The sequence below is a fragment of the Cygnus atratus genome, chromosome 16 (genome assembly GCF_013377495.2).
Source record: "Cygnus atratus isolate AKBS03 ecotype Queensland, Australia chromosome 16, CAtr_DNAZoo_HiC_assembly, whole genome shotgun sequence".
Lineage (NCBI taxonomy): Eukaryota > Metazoa > Chordata > Aves > Anseriformes > Anatidae > Cygnus > Cygnus atratus.
Genome location: NC_066377.1, coordinates 8,386,556 through 8,404,367, shown reverse-complemented (window position 1 = coordinate 8,404,367; position 17,812 = coordinate 8,386,556). Strand labels below are relative to the sequence as shown.

Below are 17,812 nucleotides of genomic sequence, written 5' to 3'. Positions count from 1 at the left end.
AATAATAAAAATAAACATTGGCTAGCTTGAACTTCGCTACATTCTCCTAGAGCTTATTTTTGTGATGGAATTAGCTAAATAAAGCCCACTTGAAAGAATGCTTAATTGCAAACTATCCAAACAAAACAGAATGGATATAATTGGTTCTTAAATATTAAACACTCTGAAGTAGATGGCTTTGAAGACAGCTGAAAGAGTAATGTATATTAGGATACATATGGTAAAATGAGCAGTCAAGCAAAATGCAGTCTAAAACAGATTGAATTTACTTTTAAACTAGATATTCAAGTTTTGTCAGTCTTTTTTCTAGTTTTGCCTAGAAGATACCTTTAGATTATTTCAAGCCTGAACAGAATTACAAAAATATTATTTTCAAAATTATAAAATCAAGAGAGTCAAACTCATGGACTGACTTCTGGACATAGTTTGCCCACAAAAGACCACGACAATCTACAATGATCATTACTCCGTGGAACCCCCTTTAATCCTATTTCAGTCTAAAAATGTTAGCTTAGCAAAGACTACTGTCTCAAGTGTTTATTCTAAAACAGCTATTTTCTTGGAAGTTGGGTAGGGAGAGCTCACATAAACAGTTCTGACAAGAGATCTCTAAAGGAGAATGGTGATGCCTTCTACCAAAACAACTGATTGCAGAGTTCACATCTGCCCTGGCCTCTATAAACTTCCTTTCTTCAGCCCTGTGTTTTTGTTACTGATATTTAATACAAATATTTCACAGTCAGCAAATAGAGAATGTCTGTTTGGGTATGAGAAAGCTCCCTTTTGATATTCATTAGAGGTTAATACAGTTGCCACACACTTCTTAAATTGAAAGCATTTCTAGCAAGACTAGAAATTGTCTTTAATGCAACTGAAATTTGTAAACAAGAAAAAAAACACTTTTACATCAGAAAGGAGCAAAAAGGAGGTAACTGTTTACCAAAGCCATACAGTAAAAATAATTTAAGAAATTAATAAACGGTACAACTTTTCTTTGCAGGACCACTGTGTGCTATGAAAAACAGAAATGAAAACAGACTAGTGGTAAGCCACTGAAAGTGCAGTGCCTAATCAGCCACATGTTTACTTTCTCACTTATCAATAACTGACATTAGCAAGACTTCTGCTAAAGATAATAAATTCCTGGAAGTGTCAGGCTCTTCTCAGTCACCTAGCAGAAGCACAAGAGAGCTACTCCCTAGGAAAAAAAAAAAAAAAAAAAAAAAAGGCAGACATAACGAAGTGCTAAGCAATAGTTGATCAGTAGCAGGATCGGTTGAGATCAAACCACATTTAGGCCAAAAGCTAACCTAATTTTAAGGTCCCTTGAAATGTTATGAATATCATCAACAAAGACAGTGAGTCACTCATGAAAATGAGTTTGGTTTGTGCACAAAAAAAAAAAAAAAATCTATCAGATCTCTGTCTCAAACTTCTTTTTAGACTGTGAACCCAAGTCTTTGTTCCCTTAGGACTCAAAGCTTTCACAGACGCAGTCGCATCTGTTTAGTGTTTCATATTTTTCAGCATCACAAGGAGTTTTTCTTAGACCTTGGACTGGTTTACTCTGCATCTATGTACAACAACAAAATTCCCACATAAGAGATAACTGAGTTCTTCTGCCAGTTTTTAGCTACCTCAGTCCCCAAACGACACAGACAATCCTGGCAAAAGGAGTATTTTATGTGAGCATTTTGCTAGCATAGCTAAATCTTCACTGATTTTATTTTTTTAGCTTTCCTCTTAGCACTCACAGCTATGCCAGAAACTTTGTAGCACAAATCTTTTATAGAGACAAAAAAAAAACCAAAACTACTACACAAAAAAAACTTTGGGTGTGTAATACATCTAGTATAGTTTTGAAAGGTATTAGTAGAAGATAATGTAAATTAAAAAAAATCCTCCAATGTGGATATTTTCTGTCTATATTTACACTATCAGCACCTCGCTGCTATCAAGAATATAGGTATGATTTACTACCGAAGTGCTCCTGGAATGAACAAAGCAATCTAGCAAGGCTGTGCTTTCTAGCAGCATAGTTAAAACCATCCTTCAGACTCAAAACAAGTAGAACTACACGTTTACTGTGCACCATAACTGCTTCTATACTTGTGTCTTTTGCTAATTCAGCCATATGAAAAATGGTATCTTTGACGAACAATCCTTAACCAACTAGCTATGAGGGCAGGAATCTGCAACACAGACAGGGACTTAACAGATAGAGAGAAGGGCTTATTACTTGTGTCACTTAAGGTGCTGCAAGGACATTGTTAGTACAGATATACAGCTATAAAACATCAGGAAAAAGGAACAAATTACATTGGCATACAACTCTGCCATATCAATATAGCTGCAAACGCTTTTAATGTCATGTGGCTATACCATTAAAAAACTCATCTGAGACAAAGATATAGCAGTACTACATTTAAGCGCAGAACAGATTACTATGGCTACAAGACAAGTATAGAGCAACTAAAATCCTCAGTTTATAAAAAAAATCTGTGGGTAAATCCTTCATGCCTCATAAAATAGTAACTATTTTTGTGATGCAAATTGACTTCATCTATGTTACCGAGACTTTAATACTTACCTACAAGCCAATTACACTTCAGACCACCCTTGCAGAATAGGATTGCACCACTGCAAAAAACAGATCCCCCTGTAAGCGAGTTCTCTTAGCTCCCTTTCAAGATGGATGGAGTGAATTAGAATGCTAACGCGCACACTGACTCAAGAGCATGAAGAGCTGTCACCCAAGACCAATGAGCAAAAGACACAAGGTGTCAACCGGGTCACTGTACATACTGATCCTTAGTTCATCAGCTTCCAATGTCCAAACAGAACAAGGTCAAACAACAGTCACCTTCAAAACATGGTATGTAAGAAAATGACAATCGGGTTTGTATTCAGTTACAGTTGTTGGAGTGGCAAAGAGATTTAACACAAAAATAGATGGCCAAATGCATAGCTGATGTTCATGTAGCTATTGCTAGACTGACAATTTAAGGAGTTCTGGTGATAGATGAGATCACCATCAAATAGCTTTAAATTTCAGGACAGCACACATGCAAAACACTTAAATACAACAGTATTGTTATGATTCCAGTGATATTAAACAATGTGTGTAATGACCTGATTTTCTGGCATCAGACAGGCATGATTTGTGAAAGACAGATACCACACATCTTGCCAGATGAGCCTGATATGATGGCAGCAGTGTCCAGAATGCTGAACAGCACTATAAGCTTCACAGGGATAAGCCTTCCCATTAATGAAAAACCATGCCTGGCTGAAGAGGCAGTCGATAGAACTGTATGTCCCTGTGATGTTTTATAACCCCTGGCAGTTTTCCCACACTTGCACTATGACCCTCCAAACATCAGCACATGGATCATTGACCTTACGAACTCACATTTGTGATCCTCTACTGAATCATCATTGAGAATGCACAGCCTGGAGACCATACTGGCAAAAAATCACTTGGGTACTCTTCAAAATTCAGAAAAGGCCATTCAGATACAATATACATGTGTTGACAAGCAATCCCAGCAATACACAAATCCAGATCCAGAATTAAATCCAGACACGCTTACAGCAGCAATGACACACAGTCCATTCAATGTTGTAACAGACAAAACGGCGTTTTGCTCCATATGACTTGGTTTACTTGAGAGAGAGGTCTATGACTAGAGGTCATGGTATACTTGCTCATTGCTTTAAATTAAACTAGGATGCAAGTAAATTCACACACACAGTGGGAAAAGATTCACCATGTATTACTACAGCTCTGGAGACAAAAGTTAGTTTCTGTATCTACACGGCCTATGTCTGGATTTACCAGAAGATGCAGTACATGATCTTTTCCAAATCTTCTCTTTCAGAGCATATATGCCTTAGACTTGTGTTGTTCTTGAAGAACCTGCGCTCAAACAATTTTAAGGTACTTTGCACCGCTACTTACTTGTTTTGTACTTCTGATGTTTGTTTACAGGCTGCTGGGATGCCTGCACTGATTTCTTAAGGTTATTTAAATTCTTCATTTGTTAACAAATTATGTTGGTTGCACAACACATTGGCATGTGAACACTTCAGAAAAAGGGAGGGGCACAACTCGGCCTCAGTGGAATTAGGAATAAGATCCAATGACTTCAGAGTTACACAAGGGATAGGTCCATTGTTTCACTGGGAGTTGTGGTTAATTAAAGTAGTATTTCCTGTCAGCTTTCTACATACAGGACTCCCTTGAAAGGTGCCAGTACCTTCAAGATCACTCTGTGGCCTTCCATTTCAGACGCTGAATAACAAAAGCATAGGGACAGATTTTCATGAAGTCTATGCATAAACTAATGTACTAAAAGCATGTAAAAAGGCACACTCTAATGCTCAGTTAACAAACAAAGTGATGTTAAAACTGTTATGTTATTGACAGAACTAAACTGAAGCATTTTTGAACATGATCCATCCATTGTAACTGCATTTATGTTTTTATCTTCCATTATAAAAACAAACAAAACACAGCAGGTACACAGGTACCAGCTAAATAGCTATGAATCTTTCCAACTTGAGAAAAGCCTACGAATTTTCTGTATAGATCAAGCATTAGCCACATTTTCACACAAATGAGAAGATAAATTGTGATAATTCCTCCATCAGCTACATATGCATTTGGAACGTGCATCAAATCTTTGGGAAAACTATGGCCTACCACTTTGACTTTACGGATCTCATCAAATAAAATCCTTCCTCACAATCTAGAGAAACCCAAACTCTTCTTGCAAAATTTCAGTTTCAGAATGCAAACACTGCAGAAATGCAGTGCACAGGAAAACTGGAAGTTATGTATATTGTATTTTGTCTGCACTACTAGAAATGTAAACCTATTCATGCTAACAATAAAGCAGTAAACATTATGACTTTAAAGTACACTGAGGTCTTTCAACTGCCTCCCTATTTGGTTATCTGTTGAGTCCTGGTACTGGAGAATGATTTTTTCCTCTTCACGTCTGTGGCAATTTAAATAATAAGACAGAGGTTACATGAGTGCAAAGAATTATGGAAAAAATGTAAGTGGAAAGTACATATTTTTAAAATGCACTTGAATAACTCAAATGCAGCTGAACTGACATTATTCAGACTTTCCAGTCTTATTCAACACTGGATTGAAACCAAGCACAAGAAATTTCAGGCCCAAAGGACATTTTAAAGAAAATTACAAGTACCTATATTTCAAGTTTACAATATCTGTCTGGGAAATCTCTACCACCTAAAGACAGACTAACCTGTCTCTTCATGGAATCAAACAGAAAGGATGTGAACTAATTACGGGGATGTCTGGATCAGCTTGCAAACAAGGACTGATTCAACCCCAAAGAACACTCAAACCAGAAACCTGGATTTAAATAACTGTGGTCTTCTAGCAAAATATGGATGCATTTTCAGATCCAGATTTTACACTGAAAGTTCACTCCTAACCTGTGCAGCCACAAGCGCTAGGCCCAGCTCTGCATTCCTTCCACACCCAAAATTGGAGCTCTGCCCGAATAAGGAATGCAAGAGAGAAATGCATTTCTTATCTTTATGGCACATCTTGTTTGGTGATGGACATGCCTGTGAACCTGCCAAAACTCAAATGTGTGACATGGCATGCACTCTAATTCCAAAACTGATAGGTTTCAAAAGATTACTCCTGTAGGACACTTATAAAGAGGTGGAACATTTTTTCATAAGCTTACGTAACTGTTCATAACTCCTGTATACATTGACATATTCCAATACTTCTGTTATAAGTAATTTTCAACAATGGAAAAGTAAAAATGCTAGAGTTGTATAAAGGATAAGGAACAAAGGGAATAAAATGTGTATTTCCAAACTGAGACACATTTAAAAGTATGGTTATACAAAAAACAATGCTACACTGTAAAATAAGATTTTAAAAATACATATTTCACAGACAGCAAGTAATGAATAAATGAATAAATAAATAATAAAAAAGGCTCCTCAGGATAACAGTCTATGCCTATTATCCTCCAAAATCACCAGTTAGCATTATGCACAAAGATGCACATAATCATGTTTTTCCATCACTTCAAAACAACATGAGCTTCACCCTGGATTTTGGTAAGATAAACGCAATTATGTTTTCTTCATCTACCCAGACAGTTGTATTTCAAAATTTGCAAGGAGAAATAACTTCCAACAGCATATATGACAAATAACTGTGGAAACAAGTCTCTATGTGTGGATTAAGGCCTTTTTAAAAATTTTCCCTGATTTTTCAGGGAAAGTCATACAAGATTTTTTTTCAGTCTTTTCGTAAAAGAAATGCCCACCAATGTTAGTTACAGACACTGTATTTTATGACAAGTCTTTGAGTAAAATGAAATCCTAGTACAGATACAATTCTGTCAGCATTTTTCCTAAATTAAATAAAATCAGCCTAAATTCAAGAAAAATCTCCTTCTGTAAATACAAAATGTATCCATATCTGCAGAGTTTCCAATACAATTATAGGCGCCAACCTGTTCTGCTGCAGTTCTGGCCTTCATGGATGTTTTTCTTGTTATTCTACCCCCAAACAGCGTACAAAACGGTAGGAAAAAAAGATGCCTTTCTGTGGTCAAAGTGAAAAGGAGATATTAAGGCAATTTATGTTGCATTTTGTCCAGATGAATATTTTCATAGCAGTTGAGAAAACAATATGTTGAATAGAGTACCCTATGGCAACTATTCAGAGTAAAAGAAGTGCTAGCTAAAATCCAGGGCTCTGGTTGCTTTAAGCCTTCCTAGGCAAGATTAAATCAAAATATTTCCTATATACATTCCTTCTTTTCATCAGCATGTCAACTACAGTAAGTAAGAATGTGCTATTAATTCTCAGCATCAAAATCTGGGATAATTTTATATAGTTGAATATGTTTCCTTACTTTAACAGAAACAACTGTTACTGGAAATATTTTCCAAAGCATGCTGCAAGTGGAGCTAAGTAAATCTGCAAGCACACTGCACACTTTTCAAGGAAAATGTTTCTCAAAATGAATCAGGATTTAATAAAAAATGTCTCTGAGGTATGTAACATGCCCATTATACAGTATTTTTCAATTTTCAACCCTGTATAGAGCTTTTAAAACAATAACAGATGGACAAAACAAAAAAAGTACAATTCTTCCTTATTCTCTCATGCACAAACATATAACACACGTAGAAAACCAATGACATGCTCTAAAACATTAATACTGCTTTTACATTTTCCATTAGAAAGACAACTCGCTTGCGATTCCTTCTCCTTTTAAATTGTTTCTGTGGCAACACATCTGGTGCTATAATTCTGGGCCAGAACATTAACTATCCTGAAAGAAGAAAGTTATGTTGTTGTTCTGGTCTGCAAGAATGTGAAGCAAAGAGATCTGCAAATACATGTAATCGTATAACCCTTTCCTCCTTCATAGGCGCACATACTGTTAACTATCAATACTTATGCATAGCTTAAAAGTACAAGTTTTAAAATGTTCCTACAATGGTTAGAGGAAACTGTTGTGAGCACACATTCTATGAGCCTTTTTTTTTTTTTTTTTTAATAAAATGATGAGTGCTTTGTTACTGCTGCTCCTACCATATGAAAAATGTCAGGAAAATATTCAGCTAAGAGGAACAAGGTTCATTCTTAATCATAAACGTAACTTGCCCTACATCGTTGAGAACGCTTGATATTGATTTCTTATCATCTCTCCAATACTATGTAAACATTACTGTACTATCACCATTTTACAGATGAGATATGTCAGGAGCACATAAGGCCAGAATGTCTGAAGCATCTGTTAGATGTGAATGCCTCTACTGCTTGTTGCCCATACTGATGCATGCAGTCCTTGGCTCTCTAAGCTGTTGAGGCCCAACAGATCTTTCTTACTTGAAATTATAGGAACCTATTAACACTTTGTTTATGTTTTAGAGATCCCAGCTTCAGCCTGCCAGCATTCTGAGAACCTGTATTCTGAACAATTTAGTTCTAGAGAAAGGAAAGAAAAACAGGAATAAAAACTTAGCAAACTGAACTTGGGGCTGTAAATTAGCATGTGAACATTTTTTTTAATCTCTAATAAACTGTAAGACTATACTCCAAAGCAAGTTATTAGGGGCATTTTACAGTTCAATTGAGATTGACATCGTAAGATGTCAACACTACAGTGGATCTCACTCCATGATTTAAGAACCAGAGCAGTTTGCAAGGACTATTGCACTTTCAGCCTGGAATAGCAGGAGTTAAAAAAAAAAAAAAATACTGAAAATAGATTTTTGCTACTCCATCAAGCAAATCAGGGATGAATTAATGGAAAGAACATATCTGATGGATAAGAAAATATCACTGACACAGTTACTTTTGCAATAATTGCATTTTAAGTTCCCCATGAAACAGACTTCATTATTCAACCAGAAATAGCCAAGTTCAAACCTAGATCAATTACATACAAAATGGTTTGTTAACTACACTTACAGTATTTTCTGTATTAGTGACAAAGAAAGCGAGATTGTCTGGTATTCTGATCCTCTAAATTAGTAATGATTAAATGCACTGACTGGCTGAAAACCAAGTTGTTTTTTTTTTCCTAAAACGTTGAATAGAAATTATGGTTTCAGGCACTATGTCTTTGAAGACATACTGGTTTAAAGCAATCTGCACTTAGGGAGAATAAACTGGCAACAGAAATGGAAAAGTTGGAAAAAGTGGATAAAAACTGGTAAGTCAGAAACAGACCTTTACGTCCCTCTTGGACTAGTGGAGGCGTCATCTTAAGATCAGAATTAAACCCAGGACCCTGAGCACCTGTAGTCATTAAAGGCCTGCTGATGGTCTTTGCAAGACTTGCTGTCTGTATAATTTTGGATTGTCACCAGCCAGTCACCTTCCAAAATCCAGTTCTGGTCAATAACAATCTGGATAATTCATCTCTGTCTGTTCCCTTTTTCTCAGTCTTTTGGCTAACAGCAAGTGTGTATATTAAACTAATATTAAACTCACTATTTTACATAAAATATCTACTCTTCCAATGTAGCCTTACTATTTATTTCATTCAAAGGGCATGATTAACAACCCCTCTGAGACATGTCTCATTCCCTTGCTTTGTTTTGCATAACTTTCTATACTTTCTATAACTTTCTCTTTTGTCCTGGTGCACTACAATTCCACATTATCATTCTTCAAGCCCTCGAGAGAGACACATTACAATTGTAACTTTCCCCTCCCAATAGACTGACTTCCTTTTTAGCTATAATGGCCCCACTCCACTTCTCAGGTTCTTTATAAGCACATTGTAAAGGAGTATTTGCAGAGGAATTAGCTGTGGAAGGGAATAAAGTGACACTGGTTGATCTGCTATTATGAGGTCTCAGGTCCCTGCCTGGATTGATCCTAAGGAACCCAGGGCTGGAGCGAACATTGCAGAGCAACTCTGCTGCTTCTCTTCATCTTGACATAAGGAAATCATCTCGTCTTTATACTACCCTTTAGGGAATAGCATTACATAACTCACTGTTTGGCCTATATTTCACCATTCTTGGCTTCGTGCTGTTAACAGAAATGCCACTCCTTCACTTCAGTTACTGACTCTAGAACTGAGCATAGGATAGGACACAGAACCTGTTGTCTCATGGACGCCCTTTCATTCCTCTAAACAATATTCAGAATCTAACTGGCAGAAAAAATTAACAAGCTAGCTGCTCACTACCATATTGCACGTGTTGCATCCCTGATAAGTTTCTCTCTAGACGTGGGGCACAAAGTGGGCTTGGTCTGCTACTCGGTAACACCTCCTTCCCATTTGGGCTCTATTACGTGTAGTGCTTATGTCATCCACTCTGCAGAATTCAGAGCAGCAGCATGTAACTGAGCAACTGCATAAGAAACGAACATTACAGAGAAGTTTCTAATGTTCACGTTCCACTAGACACCACATCTTTCTCAGACACCTCTCCATTCAACATAAAATGTTCCCTCAGATGTATGTTGCGTTGTTTACTACCCTTACACAATCTAAAATGATCATTACTATGCTTTTTTTTTTCAGTAAAGTCTTTCCAAAAAGGTTATGTAATGCCCCTCATTAAAAGGTGTAGCTCCCATTTTACAGCTGTGAAAACACTGGTAGAGACAGATTAAGTCTTGTTACCAACTAAGTGAATGACTGAATCGGGAGTTTTGAGTACTGCTGCTCTGACTCTGGTTCGATACTCGCACACTCAAGAATTATTTAACATTATTTTCCAAATTCGTTCAACTTTCTTGGGTTGATGAACAAGTCAATTTCCATATGGCCCAATGTATTTAAACTTATTGAAAGGGGAAAGTAAACTCTGTCTGAAGCAAAACGTAACCGGGCCATGATCCAAAACCTCAATCCATATTTATGAGCAAATAAAATACAACCTCTACACAGTCAAAAAGAGCTTACAAAAATATTACCAGCCCATACAGCGACACCTCCAAAACACAACCCCCGCAGGATGGCATAAACATTGCCCTGCTCCTCTGACTTTTCCACCTGCTCCAGCCAGGCATTCAGCTCCTGAGGGGTTCCCGGGTGTCTCCTGGCAGGAACGCGCTTACCCCTGGCTAAACCACCACCGCACCTCCCCGCTCCTGCAGGAGGGCTCGACGCTTGCCTGCTCACGGCTCTCCGGAGGCGCCCCCGCTGGAGGGGCCGGGCGGCCCTCGTGGGTTTCCCGCAGCTCTCCCCGCTGCGGTGCCGGTGCCTCCCGGTTGCCCCGCGGCTCTCGGCCGCCCGTTCCTCCACCGGGACCGGGACAGGCACCGGGACGCTGCTTCTCCCCCCGCCAGCCGCAGCCCCGCGGACCCGGTTGTGCGGCCAGGTGCTGCCTTACCTGCGGGCTCGCAGAGGCCGTGCCGCCGGGAGGGCTCCGCCAGCCGCCGCTTATCGCCGCCGGCTGCCGCCCGGCCGGGCTCCGCTTCCAGGAAGCCGCGGCTCCGGAGCGCTGCTGGCTCGCAGCTGGCTGCCGATCGCCCCGTCCCGCTCGCTGCCTCCCTTCCTCCCTCCCTCCGACCCCCCTCATCCTGGGGGGGGCGCTGGGAAAGTGCAGCGAGGCTCCGGCACATGCCGAGCTTGCGGTCACGGCCCGGACCCTCTGCTATTAATCAGGGAGCATCCCAAGCGCCCCCTCGCTTGCTCCAGCTGCTTCAGCGCCGGCCCCACCGCGCCGCAGGGCCGGGGCAAAGGGGCTCCGCACGCAGGGCCACCCACCCCTGTCCCCCCGGCATCCCTCCTGCCCCTGCTCTCCTCACCATCCTCCTACAGCCCTCATCAGCCTTTCCCTAAGCAGCATCTTTCCTTCTCCTATCGCCTCTTCCCCTTCTCCATCCCGTCGTCCCAGAGGTTTTCTATTACCGCACATGTGTCGGTCGCTCTGTTCATTCTTTGCTAACCCAAGCCCTTTCTGCTGCACCCACTACTGACCTCGCTGCTTCCTCAGGCAGGCACTGCTCCTCCAGAATGAGCTCCCTTCTGCTTGTTTTCAGGACTCCTTCCACAGAAGCCTGGCAAAAAGATGTGAATTTGTGATGTAGAAAGCAGGACGAGATCCTCCCAGGTTCCCTGCCTCACCGTCTGAACCCACACAATCACATCTCTTTTCTTTTGAACAATGCCTTGCCAGGCCTTTTGTAAACACCAACGCACAACTGCGTTCCTGCCCTGGGCACAGCACCTTGTATTAATTACGGTGTGTCTCATCCCTCTTTCACTTTCACCTGTTTTTTCACCATTTCCCCGCGGAGTCAGCAAGTTGATTGACTGACAGCACAGGAAGCTTGACGCTCCCCGCGAAGCAAATGAGCTGACTGTACGGAAGTTGGATGTGCTTGTAAGATAACTTTATTACTAAACATGTTTGCTCCCCTTCTGATCACGTTCAGCAAGACCTAGGACACGCAGTAGGCTCTCCTGCGATCCTGTCTCGGGAGGATAAAACACAAGCTAAAGCTCCCAAAGCACCAGATGACCACAGATCCCCCACAAGAACCTGTCAGGGCAGAGTTATTGCTCTTTTACAGTACTTTATGACGTTGCTTAAATGAAAGCCTTGAAAAGGAAAGATCTCTCACATAACTGAAAATAGCATGGTTTTAAGAAGATGCAGGAGGGAATGAACACACATGAAGGTGAGAGCAATAGGAGACAAGAACAGATGGGCTGATGGAGTCAGCTGAACAAATAACTCAAGCACTTTCGGTTTAATATGCTTTAGAATGAACAGTGTTGAAATGCAAGTCAAAGTGGTTTTCATACCTGATCTTGAAACCGATAGGTGCTTGGAGGGCTGAAAAAGGCAACAGTGATACACCACGGAGGAGACAAACTGCAGAACTGATGTTCCTAGCAAGACAAACTGCAGGGAGATGTAAATACATGGACTTGTACATGTAACAACATTACATATTCTAAGAACTGTAACTCCACTTATTGTTCTCTCGCCTTTCCCAGTATTTGAGGGTTTTAAGATCAATCACACTGCTCGAAGAAGCATCCCCCTGGCAAATACAACTATAGCAGTCTAAAATGGAGCAAGCCACATGGCCGGCCTCTGCTTGGGGTTACTAGTCTTACAGGGGGGTCAGCGGAGCTGGCTGCGTGCTCCTGCCTCAGGCCCGGCAGCGTGAGCTGTATCGGATCAGCTCACACAGCACAGGGCTATGCTAAAACCTGGGCTGAGGACTGCAGCCATAACAGCGCGGACTCACGTCTCAGTGTGCCAGCCACGCAGCAGGGTGGAGCACACAGGGGCTATTTTAAAGCAACTTAACTGGATTTGCAGGAGGACGTTTGTCAGAACACCAAATCTCTGCAGGAGCCCTACACAACTGCTGTTGACCGAAAAACCTTTACTGTTACTGTCATTTCCTCATGACTTATAATAAATCGCACAGACCACACCCTCAGCTAACGCAAATGACCGAAGTTCCATCACTCCCTCTGCAGATGTCCATATTTAGTTCAGCTGAGGATTGGTCGTATGTGTTTTTATTCCAGTTTATTTTTTATGATCTTCATTTGCTGTGTCTTCATCTGGTGTGTTTATGTGGCTGGTGCTTGGTTTTCATTATTTTTAACTGCATTTCAGATTATTTGCTCAACGGTTTTGTTCACATTCTCTCCTTTTCCATGAAATTGTAATAAAACACTTGGCTACAGATTTTCCAAATTGAATACTGATGTTTAGTGCAGCTAATTATGTAGCAGGGTTCAAAGTGAGTTCTATAATGTAACAATTTACATATTCTTGAAAACAATGGATACAAACCTAAAAACTATTGTTACAAGCTAGTTTCACAGTCTTCTGGAATTTCCTTTAAAAATACATATGTTTGGTATTCTCACGCATATAAAAAGCAGTAAATACTCAATTGCTGCCACCATTATAATATTTACGAAGAAAAAAATAAAACACATTCTGATGTCTCTCAGACCTAAAGGGCCACTAAAAATGCGAGTGTTTTCTCCAGTAATCTCAAAGCACCTCACAAATATTAATTCAGCCACTCGACATCCATCAAGTCACGTGCCAACGATACACACAGATCATTCTGCAATGAAATATTCAGAACAGTTGCAAAAAATATTATACATTGACTGTTCCAGCCACACCAGTGTTCTGGAAGAATCGAATTCACTTTAAACAATTTTAATAATTATCAGATTGATTTTAAACAATGTTATTGTTTAAGTACTGACTTAAGTCATTCTTATTTGGTCTCTAAACCAACTGAACTATAGACAGAAAACTCTGAGTAGACCAGGCTACTCAGGAAGATCCAGACTAAACTGACTTTTAACAAAGGCTCCTGTAAGCCATACCTCTGTTTACACTAGCAGTAGCTAATAGCTCAGCTAATAACCTAGTTAGCATTCTTAATATGGTCCTTTACCCCAGGCTAACCTGGAGAAAACAATCATTCTTCTTGCAGCTCTTGGTGCAAGCAATATGTATGCTAACAGTTCCTTGTCTCTCCATACCACCCTTCTCTATTTTGCATTCTTTTCATTTTAAAATGCTACTTCAATGTTAATTAATATGAAGTAATCTGCATAGATTATCAATACGTTGGCTAGGCACCTTTGTTACTATAACACAACAAACTTCAGACGTTCAAGCACACCATCCCTATATAAAGAATATTTACCAAGAGTTTCTGAGAGTGTGTTATAATAAGATTAAACTGTAGTTACATGGATCCAGAATTCTAAGCATTTGAGTTTTTGCTTCTTTGTACATCCATCTGCCTGCACTGGAATTTCTAGTTCATGGTGTTATAACTCAGGAGGGAAACTAGAAGATGGGCCAACAGAAGCAGAGAATACGCTCTAAAAGCTGAACAGGACTGTGACAGTGGCTGAACTCACATGGACTCAGTATTTCCAAATGTGACATACATGGAAAAACTGAATTGCTTTGCTGCTCTTCCCAGCTCGCCCTTTTCTATTTTTACTTACTACCAGTGGATCAGTACTACTTGGTTATAAGCAGTGACAGCCCTATTATGTCAGCATATACACGTCTGCCTGCTTCAACTCCGTAGCTTCACACCGGGTTCTCCTCGCTCATGTGTGCTCACAACGCACTCCGAACAAAAAGCCTGCAGTCACCTCCATGGCCTCAACAAGCCGATTGCTCCCAGCTCCCCGAAACGGGGCTCAGGGCCCCGCGGCCCGGCACCGCCCCCTGCTGGCACTTCCCGCCGCGCCGCCGGGGGGCGGGGCCTGCTGTTGGGGTGGAGTTTGGAGGGGGCGTGGCCTGCTGTAAGCCCCGCCCTCGGCTCGGGCCCCGCCCCGCGCCGCCCGCGGCAGCAGCCGGGAGGAGCGGCGGCACCGAGCCCAGTACCGAGCAGCGGGCGGGTGCCGCTGGGCTTCGTGCAGCTGCTTGCCGCTGTCACGGGCAGCCACGCGGCCGGCCCTGCTTCAGCCCCTCCTCGCCAAGCAGCTGGACATCTGCTTCTGGCAGCTCCGAAAGCAGCCTCCTCCTAGACAAGAGTACGGGAGCCCAGGAAATGGGAGTTAAGTGCAAGATTTCGGGAAGCACGTCCGCCACTGTAAATGCGGGAGGTTTGCGAAAGGGTTTGCAAACGCTGCCGAGTGCTGGCAGCCAAATCGTGCCGAGTGCTTAAACCTCGTACCCCGGAGGAAGAGAGGGTATAACAACGCTGCAGCCCAGCTGTGTAACAGGAGCCCGATGTGTAAAAGATGAAACTGTCCGGATCCTCAGCAGCTTGGCAGCTTTAGAGCTCAATGTTACCTGCGTGTTTGATAGGTAATTAATTACTTTTAACCACTGGCAAAGCATGCTGATTTGCTCTGTTAAGCATACCATGGGTAGTCACAAGTAATTTTAAGATCTATCAAACACCATTCTGTCTAAAAACATTCCTTTGTAGTAAAAAGAGTTAAGTTCCCATTATTCAGCAGAAAGCACTTAAAGCAGCATTTATTCCAGGCTGCAGCTGCTAGCAGGGGGCATTTTTATCCACCAGTAGCAGGAAATTGCTTTCGAGACAAGCTTAAAAGCAAAGTCTTTACTCCAAAAAGTTTATTAAGTGGAGCTTTTTATCTAATTCTCCCTTTAAGACAAAAACTAAAATTCCAAACTCTACCAACAGGAAGCCTAGAAGAAAATTCTGAGCAATTATTCCTTTGATCCATCATATTTTTTCCAAATTCTAGATCAAAACTAGTGAGTACTGGAGAGATAAATAACTAATGTTCATATACTACCTTAGGGAAGGAAACACCAAAGTGTTATCTATTGACCTTCGCAGATCTAGCAGCAGCATGGTTTCTAACTATATACTTGCACCTATACAACCGCTGTACTGTTGGTAGGATTGTATTGTATTGCTGATTTGCATACAGGAGAAGCAACGTACTATTATATCACTACTTCCGTGCTGAAAGTCATTTTATAGATATGCAGTTAAAAAAAAAAATACATCCATTACTAAAAAGCAAAGCAAAACAAAAATCCTCCCTACCCCCCCCTTAAAACGTACATGGCACCAAGTATCACAATTCCAGGATAAGAATTCAGTTCTTATCATACATGCACTATTTAAATATTACTGTTCTTAATAAGTTAACTAAACTGCTATGTAATGGGGTTTACTTGATGAGCTTTGTGCTTGTGTTTGTATAGCTCTGTTGGTATGGATTGTATTTCATGGAGATAAAATATAACAAACTACCCTTCCCAAATTCTTTCTATATAATGCAACATTTGTAAATTCAGGGATCCTACTCCAGGATCACAAGAGTTAACAGAATATTATGAAAATAACAGAACATAATGTTCCATGGCTTCACGAGTACCCATAAATAGTGCTTTACAACATTATTTGCATTTGTGAACATCAGATACCTCTACAACAAGAATGGCTTGCCTGTACTTAGCAAGGGAAAAGGAAAAACAATTTGACGTCACACATATCCCTAGCATTCTGAAAACAAAGCCATCCAAGCATATACACTGTTCTTGAGAACTCCACTCTTTGCAGGGAAATATAACTGCTATACAAGATGAATGTATCAAAAAGAAAGCCTACAAATTCTATTTGTGAAAAGAAAGGAGTAGAATCTGCGATATGACCTTATTATCATTTTAAAATAAAACTTCTCTTCCCATAGAAAAAAAACTCTCAACTCCAGTATTTAATCAGATTGCCACCTGCTTGATCTAATGAGCAAGCACTGTCTTGTATAAATAAAAAATAGCTGAAGTTAAATGTAAAAAGAGCATAAGCTCTGAGTTACACAGTAAAAGATTTGGTAGGTCATCAATAACAGTCAATATATGCTGGTAGACATTTTTTATTCTTAGAAGTATTCTTTCAACTCCCAGGAGGGCTGTATGGAATTCCACTCCAATTAAAAAGTGGGAAATATTGAGATGGGAAAGAAGCATCTCATTATACTCCACGGTGGACTTAGTGAACTAATTTCCCCATGAGAACAAACAGGAAAAAAAAAAAAAAAAAAAAAAAAGAGTCCTCCCACAAACTTCCCCAGCTATCCAGAGATTAGGAAACCCAACCTGTCTTTCAACTTCACAGGAGCTGAAACTAAAGGTGCCATGAATAGTCGTGATCAAGTCATAGGTTTTACAGAAATTGTGACTAAAATAGCTCTATAAACTTGTGCTACTCCCGGCACAAAATGCCTCTCTCCCAACCTTTATCTGAAATCAAATTGTTTATTGCATTCCTTCCTCATACGTCAGCTCCTCGTGATGAAAGCAAGCCAGTGATTAATACATTTTACTAGGTTGGTTTCAGTGACTTGAAATGAATTTGCCCTGACTCCTTAAGCATGCTACCACACCCACTGAATGGAACTCCAACCATTTGAGGAATGCAAGATAGAAAAAATTATCTTAGACGATACCCCATAAATCTATAGCAATAAAATTAACTGCATGATGGCTTCAAGCACAAATCATCTTCAGAAGGTTCTTCCCCCCTTTTCCTCCAAAGAAAAATGGCAAACCAATTGCTTAAAAAAAAAAAAAATCCGCAACTGGAAAAGGTGTTCTTGGTGCTTTCCTACGACTCTCTAAGACAAGCACGCCGTGGAAGACAGAAATGGAAAGTAGTCCAAACTCTTTCCAATTTTGTAATTATAAAGTGACAAAATGGGAGGTTTTATCCAAGTCCTGCTCACGTAGCTGTAATCTATTGCCTTCTGTTTACAACACGCAGATTTTATCTAAATTTGCAGGCTAGATTCTCATCATTTTGCAGAGTAGAAACAAAACATACTAG

The 17,812-nt window shown here is 40.4% G+C and overlaps 1 protein-coding gene across 7 annotated transcripts in view; it reads right to left on the bottom strand.

Annotated features, from left to right (window-relative positions):
* The window catches only part of RIPOR3 (RIPOR family member 3), a 56,131-nt gene extending 43,020 nt beyond the window's left edge, over window positions 1-13,111 (bottom strand). For 2 of the 7 annotated variants that reach the window (XR_007708905.1, XM_050713975.1), the window contains exons 1-2: window positions 11,716-11,771; window positions 11,466-11,545 (exon numbers count right to left, since the gene is read on the bottom strand). The gene's annotated coding sequence lies outside the window, so the exon portion shown is untranslated. Of the gene's footprint in view, window positions 1-6,518; window positions 6,802-10,875; window positions 11,401-11,465; window positions 11,546-11,715; window positions 11,772-12,296; window positions 12,397-12,811 lie in introns of those variants that run through there. The other 5 variants (XR_007708904.1, XR_007708903.1, XM_035548050.2 and 2 more) reach the window with 4 other exon arrangements.
* Window positions 13,112-17,812: the final 4,701 nt, after the last annotated feature.